This window comes from Macrobrachium nipponense, chromosome 31, assembly GCF_015104395.2.
Source record: "Macrobrachium nipponense isolate FS-2020 chromosome 31, ASM1510439v2, whole genome shotgun sequence".
NCBI lineage: Eukaryota > Metazoa > Arthropoda > Malacostraca > Decapoda > Palaemonidae > Macrobrachium > Macrobrachium nipponense.
Genome location: NC_061093.1, coordinates 56133309 through 56146621, shown reverse-complemented (window position 1 = coordinate 56146621; position 13313 = coordinate 56133309). Strand labels below are relative to the sequence as shown.

Below are 13313 nucleotides of genomic sequence, written 5' to 3'. Positions count from 1 at the left end.
AGTAGAATAAAAGGCTTTACAAACCAAGCTACCACAAAGAATAAAAGGCTTCACAAACCAAGCTACCACAAAGTAGAATAAAAGGTTTCACAAACCAAGCTACCACAAAGTAGAATAAAAGGCTTCACAAACCAAGGTACCACAAAGTAGAATAAAAGGTTTCACAAACCAAGCTACCACAAAGTAGAATAAAAGGCTTCACAAACCAAGCTACCACAAAGAATAAAAGGCTTCACAAAGCAAGCTACCACAAAGCAGAATGCCCACATGGAAAGAATGAAGAGTATCATAAAAGCTAAAAGTAGAGATACGGTACGATACAGACAGGCATAGAAATAAGTCAAGAAAAAGTGCAGGTAGTACCATATCACCTTCCATGGAATAAGATTTAAGTTGATTTGTTTCAAATAGATTTTTGGCATTATGCCAAGCACTGGGGCAACTAAGGCCATCCAGCGCTGGAACGGTAATTCACAGTGAAAGGCTTTAAAAGGTGTTACAGGAGGAAAACCTCAAAGCAGTTGCACTATGAAACAATTGTAAGGAGAGGGTGGACAGTAAGATGGAAGAAAGAATATGAACGGAGATACAGTAAAAGGAATGAAAGTATTGCAGCTAGGGGCCGAAGGGACGCTGCAAAGAACCTTAAGTAATGCCTACATTGCACCGAATGAGGTGCACTGACGGCACTACCCCCCTACGGGACCATGGAATACGAGAGTGACGTGAAAAGTAGTAGTACCAACCAGACGTCAAGGCTTCGATGATAAACTACGAACTCCTGTACTTTTATTGCTGCCCGTAGGCACTACTCTGCTTACGTAATGACGAAGAAGTGGCCATTATTCTAATTATATTTGTGTGCCTTTTTCTTTACTGGTTCTCCTGTGTCGTTCCAAGGTGTCGATCACTCTTTTGTTGCTGTGTTAAGCGAAAACTTGGTTCGTAATCCCACCCACGGTCTAGGTATATATACCTAGACCGTGGTCTCACCAACTAGAGAGACCAGGTTCGATTTCGGTGAGCGGGGTCTTTGTCCCCTGTTCCTGAAATAAAAAGCTCTATTTCATGCTTCCAGGTGACCTTAACACGAAATTAAGTACTATACTGTCCCCGGGGGCGGGGGGAGGGCGGGGGCTGGCCGTCTCTGACAGGTTATAGGTTGTAACCAAGGGAGGGGGGTGTGTGTGAAGGACGTGCGATTAGCAACTTGCTGAGGTTTCCATTTTCTTGAGCCTTATCCTTCGAAGGATACACACACACACACACACACACACACACACACACACACACACACACACACACATATATATATATATATATATATATATATATATATATATATATATATATATATATATATATATATATATATATATATATATATAAAGGTTGCGTTATACTTATGCAATATCAATTGCATTGTTTGATTTAGTTTAAGTTGAATCTTTCCTGCACGTTTAGAAATGCAGTTTACAAAATTAGGACTAGTTAAAAATGAACCATCGTCTTTGCTCCATGCTGTAGATGAAAAAAAAAAAAAGAAAAACAAAAAAAAACAGATTCACTGAGTAAAACATTATTTCAGTCATAGCAAAATAAACCTAATTTCAAACTCCTACTACGTACAAGAGTGACCAATGCTCTAGCAAGAAAAAATAATTTCCACAGAACAGCCATAGAAAAGATAGCCGAGCTGAAGCAGAAATTTCGCGAGCCACAGTTGTACCACTGCCAGGGATTTAGGCTACACGTTCCTACGGATACGTGGATACACACACCATGTAAAAAGACATATTTAAGCTGTGCTAAGCAACTGTACATATAAAAGCAACGCTTGTATAGAGGAAATTTATTTTCGGAACACAGAAATCAATAGCCACTCCACACTCTGTTAGGATGGATATTCTGCAAATTCTTGCAGTGCGAAGCGCACCGTCGGGGATTCCAGAATTACCAACTCTGGCTACGTCTACAAACCACACGCTGTGATTTATATCCCTTTAAATTTCAATGAAATGTTCACTGATCGCAATCCACATAGCACTAAAATGTCTTGAACGACTACCGTTCCCTACGATAACAGAGCGAACGAGAACATTAATAAGCTGGCAACTAGAACAAAGTATATATATAGATCAGTCAGATATATCGACCTATCCAGGCTTATCCTCCAATTGTAGCTCTCGCCTTGAACAGGAGCAAAGGTATTGATATGGTTATAACACTATCCACGGTAGGTATCGAACTACACTCGGCTCATCCCAAAACACTTCATGTGTATAAACGAAAAAGAAAAAAAAAGTGTTTCTAAGACTGCAGTGCAGTTTTGGGCTCATCTGATGTCCAATGTTTAAGGGGGAAGCAAATTCTTCATCCATGTTCTCTGCTGACGTGTCTCTCGAATTCACGGGTATCGGTTTTATGTTTTCTACTCCCTCACATTTACTTATTCATCGCCTTTTCCTATAACTTCTCTCTCTCTCTCTCTCTCTCTCTCTCTCTCTCTCTCTCTCTCTCTAGGCAGATTTCCCTTTGGAGTCCTTTTGGGTTTATATAATAAATATAATCTGTTGATCCTGTTCCTGAAGGTTTCAGCTGACGATTTAGAGAAAGAAAGAAAAGCGCGGGAAAAATAAACACCGAATCGAATTCGTTGTTAGCGTCAGCCTATTCGAGGGGTATACTGGTACATGTTACGAACCCCTCTTCCAGGGCCTAGTACTAATCAGCGAAATACATTTGAACACTAACCCCTCTTCCAGGGTCTAGTACTAAACAGCGCAATACATTTGAACACCTCCCCCCCCCCCCCCCCCCGACCTACAGGGCCTAGTACTACTAAACACAGCGAATTACATATGAATACGCACTCCTCTTCCAGGGCCTAGTACTAAACACGGTTAAACAGTGTAGATGAGCCACTGTTGAGTCGTGTTTAGTACTAGCCCTTGGGGATCAAATGACTTTCACACATTTACTGTAACATATACACAGCATACTCTTATTACCTCCGTGAAAAGGATTAGTTTTCTTTAATAAACTTGCACGGATAGAGTCCTAAATCTGGACAAAACTAACATATATACACGCAATGAGCTCGTTCAATAAAAAATCGTTTCAGCCCTGCTCGTTAGAGCAAATTCCAATGCCGACACGAGAACGGTTTAACTTAATCTAACTTTAACACTATAACAATTTCATTTAACGATAAAATGCTTCTAGTAGCTCAGGAACAACTGCTCTTTAGTATATAGTTGGGAATCTTTTCGGTCAATCTACAGAAAAAAAATTAGACCCACTGTAGGCACGGAATGAACAACGTATTTCAGTCCCTGTTTGAATTTTAAAGAACTTGACCGTATACAGACGAAGCATACTTTAGATACAGGAAGGACTTCTTCCTCTTCCCTCTGAATCAGACATCAATAACCCAATGAATATTTCATTTATCATTGCTCACGCAATGTCCTCCCAGAGATGGGGTCCTCCTCTCCCGCCGCTGCACGGCGCTTCTCAGAACTTCCTTTTTTCTTTTCATTTATCAGGATTCTTTTCATAGATTCTCTTGTTATATTCGCTGCTGTCCTTCCTCTCTGTATTTTCTTTTATTCGTATACCTCTCTGTTGTTGTTTTTTTACGTATATAACTAAGTAAAAAACAAAACAAAAACGTAATAAGTCCCTATCTCTATACATTTTGACGAAGACTTCTGATGAACTCGGCCTAATCATTATCAAAGATCTCTTGTATAATGAGCTAAATTTTTTCCTAAGCTAAATTTTCAGGGTTTCTTGCAAAATATTCATACCGTCAAATAGCCATACATAAACTATTATATAAACACTTCAGTGTTAGATTTAGAAGAATGAAAAATCGTCGTCTACACGACGTACATACGTATATATATATATATATATATATATATATATATATAAAAATAAGTAACGTTGATCATTCAGTGATTACCCGTAATCATTAAAAAATAATAATAATAATGCGTTAAAGCGAGCATAAGCAGGTCCGATCTACGCATGCACTTAACTACCGCTTACCAAATTTTGTGTATAGAAAGAAAATCACTTATATCGTCTAAGGAAGCATTGCCATGAAAGACAACTTCAGGATATACAACAACAATGAGAGAGAAAGTTTTAATTGACATAATAAATAAAAATAAAAAATCAATCATCTCATTGGATACCTCCCTGATAGCAACCATCGTCCTACAGGGAGGTATGACATAGCGCGCAAGCGGACTACAGTACAGATTATACGCCTAGCAGTTCCCCTTCAAAATTTAGAAGGGACCTGTCAAAGCCTCCGGGAACTACGCTCTTCATTTAACTGCATCAGACGCTAGAGACGATAATAAAAATAATAATAGCGGCTGTATTTGATCATGACCTCTATAGGCGCTCTATTAGCCTGTTTAAGTGGCAGGGAAAAAGCCGCTATTCAGAAAATAGAGAAGAATCTCTACAAGTGTAACGCTGCTGAAGTAGCCATTACTTTTAATAAAGTATGCTTGAGAGAGGGTCTGCTTCCTAAGTACAACAACAACAATAATAATAATAATAATAATAAAAAGAGGTATGATTCAGTGGCAAAAGCCCTCCACTGGAGCCTGTGCAAGAAACACCAGCTACCTTGCAGTAATAAGTCATAAGAGCACCAACCTGAAGGAGTGATAGAAAACGATCAGGCAAAGATCCTCTGGGACTATGGTATCAGAACAGATAGGGTGATACGTGCAAATAGACCAGACGTGACGTTGATTGACAAAATCAAGAAGAAAGTATCACTCATTGATGTCGCAATACCATGGGACACCAGAGTTGAAGAGAAAGAGAGGGAAAAACTGGATAAGTATCAAGACCTGAAAATAGAAATAAGAAGGATATGGGATATGCCATTGGAAATTGTACCCATAATCATAGGGACACTAGGCACGAACCCAAGATCCCTGAAAAGGAATCTGGAAAAACTAGGGGCTGAAATAGCTCCAGGACTCATGCAGAAGTGTGATCCTAGAAACGGCGCACATAGTAAGAAAAGTGATGGACTCCTAAGGAGGCAGGATGCAACCCGGAACCCCACACTAAATAATATCACCCAGTCGAATTGGAGGACTGTGATAGAGCAAAAAAAATAATAATAAATAAATAAAAATAAAATAATAATAATAATAATGATACTCACCATCAAATTATCATTTGGAACATAACACATTTTACGTGACATACGTTAAAAATGAGGCAAAAGCAACTGATAAAAAAGAAAAAAAGAAAAAAAAAGGCTGTGAAATTCACTGAAACTGATATATATAGTTTTTCTCGTTAACCTTCTCAGCGTGTCTTACTCTATCGTTGTTAGACAGCACTTTTCAGAGGAAGATAACAGACAAAAAGCTTTTATCCACACTTATGAAGCATTAAAAAGAATAGCAACGTTTAAGATTCATCTAGTTTTATGTGAAACAATGAACAACCTTCTCGAAGATGAATAACATTTGGATTTTTGACTCAACAGAAGGTTCTTGCCGTTGTTTATAACGTCTATGTTAAAAAAAAAAAAAAAAAGGATTATAAAGTGAAATATAAAAAAAAAAACTATTAACAAGATCGCAGCCACAAATTCTGTTTAATAAAGAATAAATTATTCAAGATAAAGAACTTTTTGAAAACATTTAAGTGTCTCAATCATGATGAAAAATAAACCAGTTGGCGGAATAAATTACACGCTCTCTGAATAGGAATAAACTGTTCTATCTCCAATCATTCCCGTTCTTTCATTGTATAAATCGTACGTCTGACCTTAAGAGCATCTCTTAAAAAAAATGATCGTTATCTAATATTGACATTTAACCTTAGAAACTTCACATAACCGGTTATTTCTGGCGTTTTTTGATGTGGATGTCTAACTTAACAGTCTAAACTTAAATGACATATGGAAAAAAAAATTTTTTTAACAGTCTAAACTTAAAGGACATATGGAAAAAAATTTTTTTAACAGTCTAAACTTAAAAGGACATATGGAAAAATAATCAACTGCCTACCTTACAGTAAACTTGTTAGTGCAGTGTGGTTCCTGGACCCCTCCCCTTCCCTCCTCTTTTCCCCGAGGAGATGGGAATATTATTACTAAGTATTCATATATAGAAATGAGTTTTACATGTATGTTTATACATACAGTCTCACTGCCAGGTTTATACTGCTTAGGATCCTCCCGGCACATACTAATCCTTCTAAGGTGCTCCTGGTTTGATCTTTTTTTTTTTTTAAGGTGGCTAGGAATCCGTGGCTTAGTCTTTGTTTATTAAAGTGTTCTTGTACCTTTCACCCTTCAGCAGTTTTGTCCAAGACCTAGCTGACTTAGTACAAGATCATTTACATAAACAATGTTGTGGTGGATGGCAGCAACTCTTGCTTGTGCAAACTCAACTTTGGATAGGCCTACTAGCTAAATGTCGCCTTACTAGACTTATATTCCAGAACTCGCTGTGCAGACCTTCATTTGCATTTTGGGTCTGACCCTCCAGACATTTTTCAAGTAAAGGTAGACTTGTAAGTTCTCCATAAACATTCAAAAATTGTTTCTCTCGTCGCTTCATTCATTCGGAAATAAATCTTCATATTTTTTGTGTGTGGTTGTGGCTGAACTCCCAAGCTGTGCTTGTGCTCGTTATAAAAAGCACCAGGAGTCTGATGCTTGGGGACAAAGATGGAACCATATTTCTCCACAACAGCATCACAAATTGCTTTCTGATAATTTGGAAACACGACTAGTGTTGGTAAGCCTAAGATACCAGTTTATGTTTCTAGCCCAGCGATTCGGAAATCATTCAACATGCTTGAAAGAACCATTCTTATATTAGTGTCAGTCAAAATACTCACGCTTTCCACAGAATTTTAATTTTTCTTTTCTTTTCCCAAGCTTTTTCCGCGCTAATTCACGAGCACAAGCTCTCTGAGCCTGCTTGAGCTTGGTGGGACGCATTTCTATCACTATATACTGCACAGTAATGCACAAACACTATATAATGCGATAAAATCACAAATAATCGCTTTGAAAAACTTATGTAAACAAACTTTTTTTTTTCTCGCAAACTAACAGAAGGCGGCGGCGTGAGGCAGGAGAGTTGCCTGTATTCATGCGTCCCAATGTGTCGTATGGTTCATACGGATCAGATTTTAAAAAAAAATTCTTTGAGATATCTTGAATTTTGAGAGTATAGTAGTAATATAACGAACATTCTTCCCATAAAAGTAGGTGTGGCATGCGTATGAGCGGACATTAACATAAATACGCTCGGCAACCATTAAATTTACGCCGAACGTCTGGCAGCACCACACCGCTGATGGCACGAGAGTCTATTCTTCCAGAGGCATCGAAATGGCGTATTTTCAGTTTTTGATTTTTCACACTAATTCCCGCCCTAAATGTTCATGTTTGGCATCTAGTACATCCCGATTCTGCCTCAAATGCATAATGTAAACGGGTCATTTTTACATCTTACGTAAACCACAAACTTAAAAGCCCTATAACTTCATTTCCTTCATTATATATGCGACTAACCTTAAAACTAGCTGTTGTTGGCTATTTACGTCGACATTTGATATATAGGCTAACGTTAACCTTGAAACCTTAAAATAAATGGATATTTCTACGGCTACTTTAATGTCAACGGTTAACCTTAAGGCTGGTTAATTATGGCAAAAGTCTTGGTCTAGTTTACGCCGTTAATTACAATATGCGTTCTTAATGTCATAAAAGCACCGTAATCCTCCATCGTGTTCCCACTGGAGACAAATGCAGGCCAATGATAGGAGCATTAGGAGAAGACTAGTGAAAGTTGTAAGCGTTAGGAAAACCAGACGAAAAGAGAGAATTCCGGGGCACAGCAGCAGTGGGCAAGATAAAATGTTCACTGGACCGGGTACTAAACTTAGCATCTCATTCTGGTGCTGTTGCCAATATATCAAGCCGAAGGCGATCGAAAATAAACAGGAATAATTCAAGAGTTGCGTGATCCTCCATGGCTCCATCACCAATCTGTAAAATCCGTGTCAGCAAAGAAACATTTCACAAATGTTAAGTTTAAGTAGCTCGTAGGAACGATAGGCCGAGAGAGAGAGAGAGAGAGAGAGAGAGAAATTATGCATAAAACGTAGTACCAACGGTGAATGAATGAATGAATGGGAATTATTAAAGTTTGACAACTGAAAAACGAGAGAGAGAGAGAGAGAGAGAGAGAGAGAGAGAGAGAATCTTGGATATCATATCAAAACTAATAAATAGGCGATAGACATAAAACGTAGTACCAACGGTGAATGAATTAATGAATGGGAATTATCAAAGTCTGACAACTGAAAAACGAGAGAGAGAGAGAGAGAGAGAGAGAGAGAGCCCGACGACAACACCCAGACATAGAAAACGGCCGCCAACACTGCTCAAGTGAACAGACAACCAAAATGTTCCACCATAGTACCATTTTGAAAATTGGAGACATGTGCCGAGGAACACCTCGCTCTATCCGCTTTACCGAAGAAGAGAATGTTACCATGGAGACGTGTAACTGTTCACGTATTGAACCAATAAAGTATTTGGAGATGGTTTCATATACGCTGTATATAATACTTATTTGTCAGGACGGCGCAATGGTTGAGCGTGGGATGTGGTCGGGTAAGCAAGCGACCATGAGACCCGCAGTGCATTGATTTATTTATGGTCTTGTTGTTAAGCTGATTAAGGTATCCCTGGCCAGAGCTGATTAGTCTGTCATTAAGGGTCTCTTTGTTTTTTCCCTTAAGAAAAAATATCGCGTAAGATGCCGTTTGAAGACGTCATACGCACAATAAGTGGTTTGTGACTATCGCGTCTGGGAAAAAGAAAGTTTGCAAATAAAAGGCGAGAGGAACATAATACGTTCCTTTCTCTAAGGGTAAAGGTGAAATCAGGGGCATGACATCCTAGTTATACAGGCAAGGTCTATATATGTGGCAGGATTGAGACTAAGAGACCATCATGAAGAAATTATTATTCGAGAAATTTGACAGCAAAGGGGAGTTTACAAGCGGCATTAATAGATATAGAGAAAGCTCACGACTTAACTGATATAGAGGTAACGTGGAGGATTTTAAGAATGTGAAAAATATACACAAATATACAAATGAAAATGGTGAAAGGCCCTCCAAAAAATCTGATTTAAAAGCCTTCCAAGTTAAATCATTATGACCTCTACAAAAGTAAATGGAACATACTCTAGAAAAACTACCGTTTAAGTCAGCTAAAGGGAGCCTCATAGTCGCAAGATTCTAATCATTACATCACTAGGCCTACATTCTCGGCTATATGAACCAAGAACCTCATTTCAAGGAATTTATACATTTACATGAAAACACCAATTGCAAGAATCTATTTAACAAAAGAGTTACACGTTCAAAAACAAATAGGAATGTAGAACATAGAAAACGGGTCGACAGACACGAAAGGGTCTAGTCTTTTATTTCTCGCTAAAAAGAAAAAGAAAAACATCGCACGAGATCACACATTCATGCACTCTTATTCACAAAGTTATATGCACGAAGTAAACTGGGTCAACGGGACACGCGATCATTTATTTCATATTAAAAGGTCATATTATGTAGCTATCAAAGATCACTATATATTATATGACACATTCAGAAAACGGTATACAGAGGAAGAAAACGGAGAAGTCGTCGGCAGAAGCACAAGAGCCGATTGCAGTTGAAGACTTATACTACTACACATTCCGAAAAGATGAAATGTCACACTTAACTAGAATACATCTCTGGCAAGTATAGGCTGAAACCGCCTCTCGCCGGTTCAGCTCGCCAGCTCTTCGATCCGATTCTACGAAAAGATATTGTGCTTTGGTACATTTATTCTTGCTCTCCGTTTCTCGTTTCGTGACATATTCATGGTTCAACAAAAAAGAACCCTTTTCTTCTCTGTGGTGGATGCTTTGTTACGCCTGATTTATAAAACGCGTATATCTAATTTAACTACTTTATAAATGCGTATACACAAATAGCGTGCTTGTTTACACGTCAAAATTAACGCTGATTCTACAGATATTTTACTTAACAGCGTAGACAATAAAGGGTGATTTAGCATACTAACAGAGAGAGAGAGAGAGAGAGAGAGAGAGAGAGAGAGAGAGAGAGAGAGAGAGAGAGAGAGAGTGGAAAAAATTCATTGTCCTTCGTGTGTCTACATTCCGCAGGGGGAGAAATCACCCAATCGAAGCTGGATGGGACGTGAAGCTCCTATCATAGTAATCTCAGGCTGATTTGCTCTTACGGATGGTAGGCTTCGCCCACAGCCTCTTTGAGAGTCAATCAGCAATGAACGGAGAGAAAGTGACCCTGACTTGACTATTTGGCGCGCTCTATCCATGCTTCTTATTGAAGACAAAGAGAGGTATGATGGTTTTCATTTACCAAGAACAATCATCGATGTTCAAAAGTAGTACTACAGTGAATAAGATAGTGCAGTTGTTAAACGCAAAAAGCGATGTCAATCCAACCTCCTCGCGAGTCTATTTCCACTGGATATCAAAGATCCACACACAAAAATCTGAGGCGCTGTGATCGATGATTTTTGTGTCCAACTATAGCTGGTTCACTTAAGGTAGATTCTTGGACGAGCCCTATACGCTTACGAGACGTTTGTCTGGCGGCCGCTGATTGGCTGGTGCCGGGAGGGATAGGCAGCTAGCTCCCAGCCAATCAGCGGCCGCCAAACGAACGTCTCTCGTAGGCGTAGGGCTCACCCAAGAATCTACCTTGAGTGAATTTGTGTCCAACTATAGCTGGTTTCACTTAAGACGCCTCGCATAGGCATAGGACTCACCAAAGAATATCTACCTTAAGTGAACTAGCCATTATAATTTGTTGTATTGGCCACAACTAGTGGAGCAATGTGGCATTGGGTCAATTCTGTATTGTATATATTACCAATAATACAAAGGGCCCATCCAGGTAGCTGGGTCTTCCTGCTTGTCAACTTCAACCATTTCCTTTATGGTATCATTCGTAATTTTCCCCTCCGACTGATTCTTAGCATTCCCCTCTATGTTTTCAAACCATGATTCACGATATGTACGGCAATTCACGAGGATATCGTACTAGATACTGTGGTTCTCAATCAGGGCGGAGGGGCGGGGGGAATTCCTCCCCTGGGGGAGAATTCCAGTTTCAGGGAGGGAAGTGTGACCATAGATTTGCAGGCTCAAACTGGCACTAGAACCACACAAAACGCAGTATGCATCGGATTTCTAGTATTATATGCATATTATTTGGAATGTACTTCTTGAGGCAGACAATTTTAGAAAGAGTTGGGAGAATGACATTCTGACATATGGTGAAAGGGTGGTGCGTGGGCCAAGAACGTTGAGAATCACTGTAGTACTAGAGTTATGTATAGTCTTAATTTTGCTTGCAGTGTCCATCTTTTTTATTTCCAGATCGTATTCAGCTTGCTCTTCCTTTGATTGGTCTTTTTTTTATATTTTATTAGATTTAAAAGATTCAGTCTCATTAGTCCTCTCTGTTTATAATGTTATTTCGCCGTGCTTGTGGGTACTGTCCTGATTACTTCTGTTTTACTGAAGATTTGTTTGGTTTGAATATTATAAGATTGCTAAGTTTCTGTCGTTATTCCTGTCCAAACCTTCCACCACTTGAATTTCATTTCAAAATCTATCAAACAACACAGGAAAAAAGAAACATTGCTTCGTACCCGTTCACAGCAAAAGGTCGATTTAAAAAACGTAGGCCTACCTAATGCTCTATCGCTAAGCAATACATTACATACAGAATTTATTACATAATCTATTACATACGAGTGCATACTGAATAATATTGTAACTTTCATTTGTGTGTTCAAATTGAACACGCAATTTTGCGAAAAAATTCAAGAAATGAATCAGATTCCAAATGAATCTAATACATTTGTGTATATGCGTGTATTTTACTGAAGCACCGTGCAGGGTAATCGTATGAATATAATTCCTATCCAGTACCGAATTCTATGTTAGCTATGGTCGAATGATAACCATTTGAGGCGTTATCCCCATAGAAAATTGAGAAAGTGTATAATAAATTCGGTGTCTCCCAATAAAGTACGTAGTACTAAGGTTCTCGAATACCAGCCATATTTAAGTTATGTGCAGTTTTAGCGCATGCGCTATTCTGGAACGCTTATGGGAGCTTATACGGTTACGTAGACATTATACTATATTTAACCAGTTGATAAATGTTTAGATTTTTATGCAAAAATAAAATGCCCAGATATTTTCTGATTCCCCCTAGTAGGTTACACAACATCTACTGTTCAACAATGTCTCTACCTTGTGCGTAAGAAATGTGATATAATTCATATTTTATACTTTAAACATCTCTCCACCGTGGCAAAGGTGGTTTCTAGCTGTTGAATACTGGGAGGGGAAAACAGACAGACACACACTCACACACACACACACACAATGAGGATTTGCACTGACAATCACGGTTACAAATGCCTAAACCACAAGATAACCAGGAAAAAATAGTACGTTGTATACAGGTCTTTGCTAGAAAATAAGTCACCTTGTATGGACCAATCAAAATCTATCAGACGTTATTTGATCCTTAGAATTACTACTATAAGAGGTGTGGAGGCGGGGGAAGGGTGGCGCCAGTCAATCTGTTACCTGTTAAAAAAAATCCATTTGGAATACTGTGAAACATGCTCGTCTACCAAGCAAGCAGACCCAAATTCAATTCCTGAGTGAGGACTAGCAGATAAGCACGGCGTTAGTCATCAAGGAAAGGGCATTTCTACAGAAGCATTCCGCACGGACTGCAAGGAACGTAACCGCGGATACGACATCCACTAGGGATTGGGGCGTCCAATGTATTTCGCCGTGTTTACTACTGGCCCCTAAGGGTTAATTGCAGTCGTCCGAATAAATATTACTTAAAATTGTTGTTCAGTAGGTAAAACTGCATAGAAAAACCGCAACTGCCATATAGTCTAGGCCGCCGCGGATAAGTACCATAGATCTACCAAGGAAAGGTTAAAATAGGTCAAAGGGGGCGAGAATCTCTTCACAAAAGACGCTTTCCACCAGTCGACCCATTTGACAATGGGTATCAAGCAGCTACCAAGTCGTCCCTGAAGACTTGCTGAAAACCGAAAGGCTCTACTAGGCCTATATACCCTTCTGGCGCCAGCCAGCTAAAGGAGAAAGGCGTATGATGGTATTTATGTATATGTATACATATCTAAATATCTGACTCACATC

The 13313-nt window shown here is 39.0% G+C and overlaps 1 protein-coding gene across 12 annotated transcripts in view; it reads right to left on the bottom strand.

Moving 5' to 3' along the window:
• Positions 1-13313, bottom strand: part of LOC135206988 (plasma membrane calcium-transporting ATPase 3-like) — a 127583-nt gene that overhangs the window by 113623 nt on the left and 647 nt on the right. The gene's annotated exons all lie outside the window — the stretch shown is intronic.